Source organism: Chelonia mydas, chromosome 4, assembly GCF_015237465.2.
Source record: "Chelonia mydas isolate rCheMyd1 chromosome 4, rCheMyd1.pri.v2, whole genome shotgun sequence".
Taxonomy (NCBI): Eukaryota; Metazoa; Chordata; order Testudines; family Cheloniidae; genus Chelonia; species Chelonia mydas.
The window spans coordinates 1,785,988-1,796,022 of NC_057852.1; the positions used below are offsets into that span (position 1 = coordinate 1,785,988).

At 54.2% G+C, this 10,035-nt stretch overlaps 1 long non-coding RNA gene across 3 annotated transcripts; it reads left to right on the top strand.

The window, feature by feature from the left end:
* Positions 1-421: 421 nt before the first annotated feature.
* Positions 422-7,321, top strand: LOC119566040. 3 transcript variants are annotated; one of them, XR_006290578.1, is made up of 4 exons: positions 422-627; positions 6,802-6,943; positions 7,083-7,159; positions 7,267-7,321. It is a non-coding gene; the product is annotated as an uncharacterized LOC119566040 (long non-coding RNA). The 3 variants fall into 3 exon arrangements; XR_006290577.1 differs by having other exon boundaries at positions 7,106-7,159; XR_006290576.1 differs by having other exon boundaries at positions 6,802-7,321.
* Positions 7,322-10,035: the final 2,714 nt, after the last annotated feature.

Sequence of the window (10,035 nt, forward strand, 5' to 3'; positions counted from 1 at the left end):
CCTCTGCCCCACCTGAGCCCCCTCCCACACGCCGAACCCTTCAGCCAACCACACAGCGTCCATGTGCAGAATGAAGTTTGGAATGTGCAGCAACGTACAGGGGAGGGGTCACCCCTCATCTCCATATTGGTGCACAGAACAACATTCATTCCGCACGGTTACCCCCAAATCTCTGTCAGGAATAATAAGGAGGTGACATTTTCAACAGGTCCGACTCCTACCAGCATCTATCAACTGGGAGCATTAGAAATCTCTGTGCCTCCCACCCATGTTGCACTGAAATAAAGGATAGAAAGAATATAACCTTAAAGAGAAAGAAGATTTATTAAGGGATAGATACAACTGGGGGAAGATTCACTGTGGGGAACACTACAAATACCTACCCATAGATTCCAGCAAGGGGCATAAAGGACCCTTAAACTGTCCCTTGGTTAAACTAATAAATGCCCGAAAAATAATGACTCTCTCTCTCCAAGCTGCAGAAGGAGGACACCGACAACGGACGGTCCGTCTCAGGATCTCTGGAGCATCGGAGGATCTGGCTCTCTACTGCCGAAGCAGGAGATCAACAGATCTGGGCCGACAGCAAAGCCTCCACTGGGGCCTTTGGTGGATGACAGGAGTCAGGTAAGTATCCGAGTCCTTGACAGATGTTAGGAGCCGGAGTCTTGATCCGATGCCGCGCAAAGAGCCTGGCCGTGGCTGCCTCCATGGTGGACAGCGCCTGCGTCACCCCCGACCCTCCCTCGTACGCTCGCGCTGGCGCACATTCCTGAGGCGCACGCTGACGGGCCCTGCCCCACCGGGCCCAGCCAGTTCTCTGCCCCTCCGGTTCCCTCAGGGACACAGAGTTTTGGCGGGAAAATGCCAGGAAGAAAGGGTACCAAGATGGAGTTCAAACCCTTCCAATCATGTGCGCCATCTTGAATTTCTAAACTCCATTTTTAATTTCAGCAACATTCAAAACAGAATATGACCATGTACCAAAATCGCCTTACAGCACACGGACATAACAAATTAGAGGAAACACTGCTCCTGACTTTCCACCTGTCTGTCACATCTTGAATTTCATACATTGACCGATGAGAATAAAGGGCTCTCAGGTGACCTACAGACCAACAGTTGTTCATAGGAATTATTCAGCAAGTATTTTAGATGACCTGGAACACTGGAGGAAATCATCAACTGCTAAGAGACAATTAATGGAGAGAAGCAGCAAGAGGAATCCCATACTTTGGATTGGTTGTGTCTTATTTCCCTGATTTGAAAGAGACCAAAAGGACCTGAGTCTCCTCGCTGTGGATAGCCCCCTGCTCGGCCAGTCAGCATTGAGACGCTGAGGGGCGGGAGGCTGAGAGGTCTCACCAGATGTCTCAAAGGAGGGCCCTGATCACCATCAGAGGGGATCACTCTCAGATCCGGACCCACCCCTTTGGGAGGACCTCCCGCAATGTGAGCAACCCCCCCTCCCTTGCCCACACTCCACACACACCCCTCCTTGGTAGAGGGAGGGAAGCAGGGAAAAGGGGGAAAGGAAGCAAGAAAAGAGGAGAAAGGAGGGAGGAAAGAGGAAAAGGGAAACCAAAAAGGATAAACCCCCAGGTCCCCAGTGATTCCAAGGGTCACAGTCCGAGGTAGGAAATCAAATTCTGCCCCCTTAAGCCAGTGTTTTCTGTGCCGAGAATTCTGCCTGCAGCAGGTGCATCAGACCCAACAGGTTCCAAACCTCTCGGAGCCTCTGACCTTGTCCAAGGGAAGTTCGTTTTCTGGCACAACCAGGGGTAGGAAAGGAGAAAACTCCACAGAGGCTCCTCCTCACGCTCACAGACGTGAATCCTAATTCTCTCCCCGGCCTCGACTTGGAGAAGGAGATGTGTGGCTGCAAAGCCGGGGGGGTCTCAGAGACTGCCCTGGCCCTGCACCTCGGCCCTGCCCGGCTGATGTCGGGGTCTCTCTGGAGGTCACCCCCTCCCCACCACCTTTGCCCAATGGGCTGAGTTCCTGCAAAAGGCCTTGGTGATGTCACTGCCCCACCCACCCCTCCCCTCCAAGCTGATGTCCTGCCCCTGCCCAGCCTCTTTGAAGGTTGGAGTTGTTGCCCCTGGATCTAGGGTTGCCAACTTCCGCACCCAACAAAACTGAACACCCTTGCGCTCCCCTTCGCCGAGGTCCCGGCCCGCTCACGCCATCTCCCTCCCCTCTGTCGCTCCCTCTCCCCCACGCTCCCTCACTCGCTCATTGTCACCGCGCTGAGGAGGGCTGGGCAGGGTCCCTTTTCAACTGGGTGTTGTCGGGACGCACCTGGGAAGGAGGGCTGCCTGCCAAGCACCTTTGGGAGGAGGCGTCCCTCCCTGTCAGAAAATCATCTCCCTCCCTCAGCTCAGTGGTGGCCTGAATTGCCCCTTCTCCCGGCAGAGCCAGAGGATTGGAAGCCTCACTCATTGCCACACTCAGTGCTTCCTACACACACAGACTCACACACACATCTTGCAAGGAAAACCTCACCAAGGAGCCACATGCACCTGTGGCTTCCCTGCACCCCTGCTCTCCAGAATCCAATCACCAGGAAAGCTTGTCGGGCCCAGAGCTGGCAGGGCGTCCGGTGCTGGAGTATTGAAGCTACAGTGACGGCACTCAGAGGAAAGATGCTGATTGAGTTAAAAATTGGCCGGTCAGGTTTCCAGTCCCCTCACAGGTCATTCCCTCACTCGAGCAAAGGGGCACATCTCAATTCTCAGCTGGCTCAGTCGAGCTGCATCGTTCTTGTTTCCTCTCAGTCAGGTTTGAGGCCTGTTTTGCACCCTGTCTTTGAGAAGACAGCCAGAAACTACTCTCTGAAATAGCAAATGCAGGAGGACGTGTTATCGCTCCTGCCCCAACACAGACGGACAAAGAGAGAAATGTTCTCGCTTTGAGGGTGGGACTCCCTGCCCTTGGCCAAAGACGAGCACCTCTCCTTGACCTTGGTCGCTCCTTCAGCTTTTCTTTCAACAGGGAGCCCGAGAGCTCAGGTGCTGGAGCGCTGCGTTTGTCAGTGAAGCTCGGTGAGCTCCAATGTCACTCGGCTCTTCTACCAGCAAGTCAAAACACAGGAAGGATTTCCTCCTTTGACAATCCTGGGGTTGTCTGAGGGTGTGTCCACACTGCACACTGAGCCTGTCTCTATGTGGCCTGGGCTTGCTGACTTGTGTTGCCAAGCCGGTGTTTGAGCATCCAGACTGCAGGGGAAACTCAGGCCTCACACTGTGTCTATCCTACCGCAGTAAATCGTCCTAAGTTACGCTGCTCCCGCTGCGTGAATAACAGAGCTGGATTTGACGTCGCTTCGGTCGACTTACTGCTGTGTCTACACTGGGCTGGGTCGACGGGAGACGCTCTTCGGTCGACTTCCCTTCCTCCTGCCGTTCCCGGCGCAGTCCCAACGGCGACCGGAGAGCGCTCTGCTGTCAATTTCGTGGGTCTTCACTCGACCCCCACGACATCAACCCCCAGTGGATCCACCGCAGCAAACAGAGCCTCCCAACCGTGCTGCCCCATCCACACGGCACGACTTAGACCCGAGTGGGAAATTCAGCTCCTGTGGGGTGTGTCACCCTCATCCGCTGAAGATGCTCCCCGAGTCTCCAGGGATTCCTGCCCTAACTGCTCTCCAGCCGGTTTGTGTCCATACGCTCCCCGCGGGGAGGCTGTGAGTGGCCTGGTTACAAGCGCTGGTTGCTCAGGCCTGGCAGGGAAGGGAAGCTCCGGGCAGCACTGACAGTCTGGAGATCCCTCCGGGGAAGCACAGGCGGTGGGTGGAACAGGCGGGGAGGCGAAGCTGCGGGGTCCTGCGGACGCCCTGAAACCAGCTCACAGACCCCCGGGGGTCACGCTGCCCTACACGCTGTTGCAGTAATGTTTGTACAAGGTGTGACGCTGGAAGAGCAGCTTGTGTCAGAGTGTGTTCAGGCCAACGGATGTGTGTGTTAGTAGAGATCAAAGCGACTGTTCAATGTGCAACTGTATTGGGTGTTTAAACCTCCTGAAAACTCGTGGAATGTTGTTTGCACTGTTTTCACGTCTCTGTGTCCTGTTACGCTGGAATAGCAAAGAGTTGCCTTGTGTAGACCCCTGTCACTAAATAACCCCTCAAAGGAGAATGAAGGTGTGTGGGATGCAAATGGAGAAAAGGTTCATTTCCAAAGAAGGGGTGGTAAGAAGCAGGATTCCTGGGCGGGGGGCAGGAGGGTGTGGTTTGCACTGTTGTTGCCCAGGGTGGGAATGGGGAACTGGGCTCTGGCTTAAAGCGGTGTCGGGCTTCGAGGGGCTGGGTTCAGAGCTGGAGGTTGGGGTTGGGGTGAGGGTTGGGCTCCAGTTTTGGTTCAGGGGTTTCGAGTTGGGGGGCAGGTTATGGGGTCAGGGTTCCAGTTGGGTTCCGGGTAGGGGGTGGGGTTGAGATTTGGGGGGAGGGTTTGGCCAGCAGCAGCATAGAAGTGCGGGTGGCAATGGGGTGCCAGCCAATAGTGATAAGTCGGGGGTCTTTTAGGTCGTTTTAGTGTCAGTCGCACCCTAGGGAGGGGGTAGGGTCATGTTTACGACAGGGGGCTAAAGTGTTGGGGAAGGGGGTGGCAAGTTGACCCATCCCACTTCGCACTTCCCACACGGACACGCACAATACGTCGAACGCACGGACGCACACACGTCACACACACACGATGACACAAACGGCACACAACACGACACACAAAAATAACACACGACACAGACACACACACACCGGGACACGAAAAGCATCACACACAAAACATCACACACATGACCCACAGCATCTCACACACACACACACACTCAACACAAAATGACCCACAACGTGTCACGCTCAACACAACACGACCCACAATATGTCACACTCACACACTCAACACGACCCACAACATGTCTCACACTCAACACAACCTACAACACGTCTCACTCACACTCAACGACACAAAGCACGTTGCATGTATGTCACACACACACAACGTCGCACACAGTTTGTCGCATGTTGCACGTATGATGTCACACACATGTCACACTACGCACATGCACACGCACAACACATCGCGCGCACACACACACTACTTGACATCGAGACACACACGACACTGAGAGACACACACACGACACTGACATATTGCACGTGGAACACATAGCACGTCGCACACACAGCACATCGCATGTCACGCACAACACGTCGCACTTTACATGTCACATGCACAACACATAGCACACAGCCTGTCGCACGTTGTAGGCAGCACGTCACATGTCGCACACTCAACACATTGCGCGTCGCAGGCACGTTGCGCATCGCGCGTTGCACGTAAACAGCATGTCAGGCGTACACTGCACGTCGCACGCGCACAACACGTCGCACAACCCGTCACACCACAAAAATCACACACAACACTGACACACAACACGTCACACACTCAACAAAACACTCAAGACAACACACACACAACCACGTCTCACACACACACAACACCACATGACACACAATGTCCCACACACAGAAACATGTCTCTCACACATGCCGACACACACTCACGCACACACGCACTGCACACGACGGCTCTCATATACGCTGACACACCCACAACACACACCCACACACACTCACATGACACATGATATCGCACACATGCCAACACACACATGCCAACACACGACGTCTCTCACATGCCAACATACACACACGACGTCTCTCACATGCCGACACACACGCCAACACACGACGTCTCTCACACGCCAACACACACACGACATCTCTCACATGCCGACACACACACACACGCCGACACACACACACGCCTACACATGATGTCTCTCACACACACGCCGACACACACAGACCAAACACACATGCTGACACACAATGTCTCTCACACATGCCGTCACAAACATACATGCCAACACACAACGTCTCTCACACACGATGTCACACGCACACACACCGACACACACAGACCACACACACGCCAACACACGACACTGACACACATGACACCGACACACACCACAGACGACGACTGACACACACACACAACACACGATGTCTCACACGCCCACGACACACAAAACGGCACACAACACAACACTGACATCACACACGACACCGACACGCGACACACACACAAGACGGCAGAGGACACGACACCGAAATCACAACCCTGGAGACGACCCCCAGCGGGTGCGAGAGCGGAGCGGGGACGGGCGGGGTGAACTCGGTCTCTGGGCGGCGCGTGGGGCCGGTGTGGACGGGAGGGAAGAGGGCGGCAGGGCCGAGGGCGAGATTCCCAGCCCCCGTCGAGCGCTGGGGAGCGAGGGCTCCGGCTCGGCTCTCGCAGCGGCTCTGGCGAGGGATGGTGCCGGAGCTCTCGCCGGAGGGGAACACGGCAGGAGGGGGCCTGAGCCGCTTGGGCCTCTTTCCAAGGAGGCGGAACCAGGCCTCCGCTCTCTGCCCTCTGCAGACCTGGCTGCGAGGTCAGTGCTTCCAGTTCCTCGTCCGCACTCGCCGTCGTCCTCCTCACCGGCCGTGGGCGTCCTCGCCGGGGACGGGGCTCGGGGGGGTTAAGCCTGGGGAGGGGCCAGAGTCTCCTGAGCAGAGTGACTCTGTGGGGTGCCGTTAGAAAAGGGGCTTTTTGGTTGTGATGCTCAAGGTGTAACGGGAGGAGAGTGGAGGGCGGATCCCCGCCGTGTGGGAGAGGCAAACAGAGGAGCCTACGAGACGTTGCCGACTGAGATGGTCACTTACTTGTTTTTTTCCCCTTGTGCTGGGTTTAGTACCAAGGAAAAAGAAGTCAAGCCTCAGAGTCTACTGCCCTCATGCGACGGAAAGTGAGTGAGAGCAGCGAGCCTGTGACCGTTGGTGATGCCAGGCAAGAGGCCTCCATCTGGGAGCCGAGCAATCGCCAGTCTCGGTGAGGTAAGTGTCTGGTTTGGTGAGGACTCTGCTCACGCCCCACCTGAGTCCGGGTAGGGAAGCCCCGTAAATTAGGGTTCGGTTTGTAAGAAAAGGTTCCTGATCAGCTGTGGTTACGAGGGAGAAAAGGTCCCATTTTCAGAGGCTGCTCGTTTCTCTGGTCAGGAACGGTGTCTCCTCCGCAGCAGAAGGTTGGATCCAAGAGGATGACTCCAGGTGGTGAGTGGCTTGCCCTGCTCTCATGTTTCTCTGTCTTCTCTCGTGTGTTCGCCAACTCTCTCTCTCTCTTCTCTCCTCTTCTCTCCTCGTGCCGTGTCCCTTCACAGGACACGGGTAGGTGTGCATTCCCACAGGTGAGGTCTCGGGAGCCATGGAGAAGTCGGAGCGGAGGAAAATCATGCCGGGCAGTGGGTGCGAGCGTGGAGCGGTGACTGTCGGGGTTAACTCTGTCTCGGTTCATCGCGTGGGGCTGATGCGCGGATGAAGGCAAGATTTCCAGCACCAATGGAGCATTGTATAATGATAGCCTACGCGATGTGGCCCACTGAGATGGTAACTTCTTTGTTTTTCTTCCTTGGTCTGGGTTTAGTACAAACAGTTGACTCCCCTCATCGGATGGAAAGCGAGCGAGAGCGGTGAGCCTGCGAGCACTGTTGATGCAGCCAGGAGTCGTCCGGTTGGCAGCGGAGCAGTCGCGAATGTCAGTGAGATAAGTGTCTGGTTTGGTTAAGGCTTTGCTCACGGCTCGCCTGGCTCCAGGTGGGGACTCCCCATCAGCTGGGGCTGGGTTTGTAAGAAAAGGTTCCTGACCAGCTGTGGTTAGGAGAGAGACAAGGTCCCCATTTTCAGGGGCTGCTCATTTCTCTGGCCAGGAACGGTGTCTCCTTCGCAGGAGAAGGTGGCATCTAGGAGGATGACTCCAGCTGGTGAGTTGCTTGCCTTCCTCCCATATTTTTCTCTCTTCTCTTGTGTGTTGGCCAACTTTCTCAGTCTCTCTCTCCTCTGCTCTCCTGGTGCCGCCTCCCTTTGTAGGACACGGGTAGGTGTGCATTCCCACAGGTGAGGTCTCGGGAGCCATGGAAAAGTCGGAGCGGACGAAAATCATGCAGGGCAGTAGAAAGGCTGCTGAAAGTACCTGAAGAGACAAAGGAAGTGAGAAGGGGGAAGTCCAGACTAAGACAGGAGTCTAGTCTGTAAAGAGAAACAACGGGAAGTCTAAGCTACAGAAACTCTTCAAGATGCCAAAAGACATTTAGGATGGGAAATAACTTCTTGAATCCAGTCTCTTTAAGATCTTAGGCTTAGTATGCGTGTGTATTTGTATTTGCTTAGTAATCTGCCTTCTTCTGTTTGCTATCCCTTATAATCACTGAAAATCTACCTTTTCTAGTGAAACTATTTTTTGTTTATTATTATTATTATTAAACTCAGTTTGTGCAACTGGTGCTCCGTGAGGGAAATGCTTTGTGTGTTACTCCAAGGGGCTGCCCGGTGTCACTCTTGCTCCATGAGGGAAATGATTTGAGCATGACCTGAATTGGCCACCCACTGTCACTGTTGGTCCAGGAGGGAAATGATTTGTGCATTACACTGACTGGCCACCCGGTGTCACTGTTGCTCCGTTAGGGAAATTATTTGTGCATTACCCTGAGTGGCCACCGAGTGTCACTGTTGCTCCATGAGGGAAATGCTTTGTGCAATACCTGGATTAGCCACCCGGTGTCACTGTTGCTCCACGAGGGAAATTGTTGGTGCATTACCCTGAGTGGTGTGAAGGAAAAGTTAGCATATGTGACTCCATTTTGGTTTGGGGCCCACCATTGTCTAAAAGCAAGCACATCATGCACCAGGAGGAGTGTTTCTTAGATACTGCATTCCTGTGAAAATCCTCCGCCCCCCCCGCCCTTGTCTCCAGCCTGTTTTATCTCCCGGTTTCTGTTCTTTGTCTGTTCCTAACTCCCTGCCTCCTGGCCTTGATGTGGGCCTCCCATCCTGATAAGAAAAGTTACTGGTGCATTGCTTTAGGACCATGCAATGTAGTTGAAGTCATGGTTTAGCGCGGGGAATGTACCTAGCAGGGATAGGTGGTAGGTAAGGGAAGGGTTTGTCTATTGGCTAAGGTTTCCGATGCACGAGGGCAACGTGCTTTGCTGAAAGGTCTATAATCTTTGTATAACCTGCATGCGGGGTCCCCTCCTGATGAGCAGGGGGGCACCACGCTCGAGCGTAATAAACTTAGTCTTTTTGGGAACCCTGCCGTTGTGGACTTCGTTCGTGTGCCTCAGCCTAGACTCGACCTGTGCGGGACCAATCGGGTATCATTCGCAGCAGTTCCTGTGCGTGACCTATCGGGTATAATTCGCAGCAGCTTGTGTGCGTGACCTGTCAGGTATAATTCGTAACAGTGGCCACCCACTCTCACTGTTGCTCTGTGAGGGAAATGGTTTGTGCATTATCTGGATTGGCCACCTGGTGTCACTGTTTCTCCATGATGGAAATGGTTTGTGCAGTACCCTGAGTGGCCACCCGGGGTCACTGTTCCTGTAGGAGGGAAATGGTTTGTGCAGTACCCTGAGGGGCCACCCGGGGTCACTGTTGCTCCATGAGGAAATGGTTTGTGCATGACCTGAATTGGCCACATACATCACTGTTGCTCGGGGGGGTGGGGGGCAGAATTGTTTGTGTGTTACTCCTGAGTGGCCACGTTGTGTCACTCTTCCTCCATGAGGGGAATGCTTTGTGCATTACCCTGTGTGGCCACCCAAGACAACACACACATCACACACAAAACATCACACACACAAAACAAGACAGACGACACTGACACACACACACACAACACGACACCGACACACAAACAACATGACACACAAATAAAATGACACACAAAACAGCACACAACACGACACACAAAAATCACACAGAACACACGACACCGACACACACACACACACACACGAGACGAGGCACAAAACGGCAGACAACGTGACACAGAAATCACACACAACACCGACACACACACACACACACAAGAGATGACGCACAAAACGGCAGACAACATGACACAGAAATCACACATGACACCGACACCCACA